Source organism: Notolabrus celidotus, chromosome 6 (genome assembly GCF_009762535.1).
Source record: "Notolabrus celidotus isolate fNotCel1 chromosome 6, fNotCel1.pri, whole genome shotgun sequence".
Taxonomy (NCBI): Eukaryota; Metazoa; Chordata; class Actinopteri; order Labriformes; family Labridae; genus Notolabrus; species Notolabrus celidotus.
The window spans coordinates 3420237-3423159 of record NC_048277.1 but is presented as its reverse complement, the minus strand read 5'-3'; the positions used below and the strand labels follow the sequence as shown (position 1 = coordinate 3423159).

At 42.4% G+C, this 2923-nt stretch overlaps 1 long non-coding RNA gene across 1 annotated transcript; it reads left to right on the top strand.

Annotated features, from left to right (window-relative positions):
- Positions 1-351: 351 nt before the first annotated feature.
- Positions 352-2655, top strand: LOC117813762. The gene is made up of 3 exons (XR_004631445.1): positions 352-483; positions 1715-1808; positions 2196-2655. It is a non-coding gene; the product is annotated as an uncharacterized LOC117813762 (long non-coding RNA).
- Positions 2656-2923: the final 268 nt, after the last annotated feature.

Sequence of the window (2923 nt, the reverse complement as noted above, 5' to 3'; positions counted from 1 at the left end):
TAGTAAATGGTCTCAGAAGGGAGGATGTGGTGTTAGTGCTTTGTAACTGCACAGTTTGCATATACTGCCACCTAGTGGATATACACTGTAACTTCCGGTGACTAAGGAGTTAAGGAATAAAGCCATCTCGTTGTAATCCTGCCGTCCGTGTCCAGTACTTTAATAGTCAAGTACAACTCTCAAACAAAACGTAACAGTGACATTACAGTCTTACTGTAGCACATATTATCCCTGTAAGATGCATGGAGGCTAGAGCAAGCTACAGTTAGAGAGCTCTGTCTCACATTATTTTCAATGCTGACCGTGCCGTACTAATTCTCATGATGTTGTGTTGGACCTGCTTCAAATACACTCACTTGACTTGTGTGACCGCTTGTTTGCGTCACTTCCGTTGCCTAGCAGTAACGCGAAATGCCGATGGGAGTCAGGAAGTGGTTAGCAGCCGTCGGAGCAGAAACATGACACATAAGAGAAATGCTCAAGGTATGCGTTGTTTACGGTTGCTCTAACCGATCAAACAGAGACAAGTCGACAGGTTTTTATCGTGTAAGTTCATGTGGAAGTAGCTCACTTCTTCCATCACTTGTAATGTCACGTTTTTCCCATCTTTCTTCTAACCCAACATGGATCATTTACATTTTGGCCGCTCAGCATCATGGGAAATACTAGCATCAGGTGTTCATGCGACTCATTTCTCCTTATTTTCCCGATGTATCTCCTACTTTATGTTTGTGGATAAATTATAGTACGTCTAAGGAGTCCATAACACAAATAGAACAGAAATAAAACATTTAAATTTTAAAATTCAACACCGCGATAGAAATGAGTAGTTGCAGGAGGTGGTTTAAATGGAAGATACGTCCATGATATCTTTGGGACCGGGAAGGGCATACTTGTGGGGTGGTTGTGACGGTGAATCGACTGTGAAGCGTCGTTCACTTGAATGCCACGTTGACAGCCACTCGCGTGCACTTACTGGAACTTGGGCCGGCCGGTGCTTCAAGTCATTGCGGTACCGTCCAGTTCTTTTATTTCCAAATAGCTGAGCCAGATAGGCTCCAGCCTCATGTGTAGGCCTGCTCAAATCCAAAGTATTATTTCAACCCATTTTGATGGCTTGAGGTACACCAACATAACAATATAGGATCTTAATGTATCTTAATATATACTACAATATTATTTATTACTAATATCTACCAATGATCACACTGGGAGAGAGAGAGAGAGAGAGACAGGCAGGCAGGCAGACAGACAGGCAGACAGACAGGCAGACAGACAGACAGACAGACAGACAGACAGACAGACAGACAGACAGACAGACAGAGACTATAGCCTCTGTATGTGGGGCGGTTAGACCGCTAAGCCACCAGCGCCCCAGGTCGGACATATTTAATGAGATAAATGATGTGGTTCAAATGGCCTCATGTACAGTAGCGTATAGCCCAGCTTTCCTGTTGACACTCCAGCTGGTTCCTCAGTACATGGGCTCCTAAAAGCAAGCAAGCTGCTGCAAATCACAAACTTTCCACAAGAGGGCGCCCCATGCACCTCAAAGTGGAGGAGGTTGCAGAAGCAGAAATCCTCATTTCCTTCCAAACTGTTGAACTGAAATAAAAAGCTCTGAAAGATTTTGCATCACTGTATGGTATGCATAATTCAAAGTCATATGTCAAACATTCATGCAGTGAATTCAGAGTTTTTTGTCTTGTTTCAGTGAAACTGTCCATCAGTTACTGGATGAGAATCAACACTACCTGAGTCTGCTGACTTCTCTGCTGCGTAACGCCACCCAGGAGATGGAGCAGACGGTACAGTTCTGAGGGACTGCAGGCATGCATGCATGCATTCAAACAGACTCCTTCAGTAAAAGCTTGCACTACATGTAAAGTCACTGCTGATACATTTGGCTTACTTTGGCAGATGACATTTGAAAGAAATGATGTGATTGGTTCCTGCATGTTTTGTAAGTCACACATAGATTGTGACTGTGTGTAAATAGTTGTGGTCTGTTGACTGTCCAAAATGTATGACACCATTTACATTTGCATACAGTGTGTTTTAGATTGCACCGGTTCATGATTAATGTCACAGTTCCAGTTTTAAAATGGTGTAATGGCATAATAAAGTGGAGGGGATGGAATACAGAGAGCGACAAATTTAATATTGAAACTGGCTTTTTTTTGTTCTCCTTGCAGGATCAGGACTGGAGCGGGACTTCCATCCAGAGCAGCTGAAGCTGAACCCCAGAAGCCGTAGTAGAGACTGATCAAAGAGCGCAACCGATGTCAAGAGATTATGTCATAAACAAGTGCCTTATCATCAGAGTAACAACCTAAAGCTTTGTGATTCCATACCGTCTTTAACATCCATGTGAAGCTGCAAGACAATGTGTGAAGCAACCAGATTTAGTAAGCTATTCATGTTCAACTTAAATGTTTGTTATTTAACTGTAAAAGCTATTTCCAGCTGTAAGCAAGACTTCTTGTTGATATTTCTTGAAGGAAAACCCTGCTGCTGGTGAAGTATGCAACGTGAAATGTCAATAAACGTTGTGAGTGTATGTTTTACATGTATGTTTTGTCTTTCAGTAGCTGTTGATATTTTGCTGTGTGGGAGGCATGAGTGAAAGAAAATAAAATTGACTTCCCAAACCTCTGGCACTCACAGTTTAGAATTTGTTTCAACATATTGGTAACAAGAGGGAATTGAAGCATCAAACACTTGATTCCCTGCATTCTGGAGAGTATTTATGTGAGCATTTGTGTTGGAAATGTAATCATTTAAAGGAAAACACATAATTATTGATACACAACAAACACAAAAATGAACTCCCTGCATGATGCTGTGCACTGTGCAAATTACGGGGGGGAAGGGGGGTCTGAGACCCCTTCATTGACACGAGACCCCCTGAAAGCCTCAACTG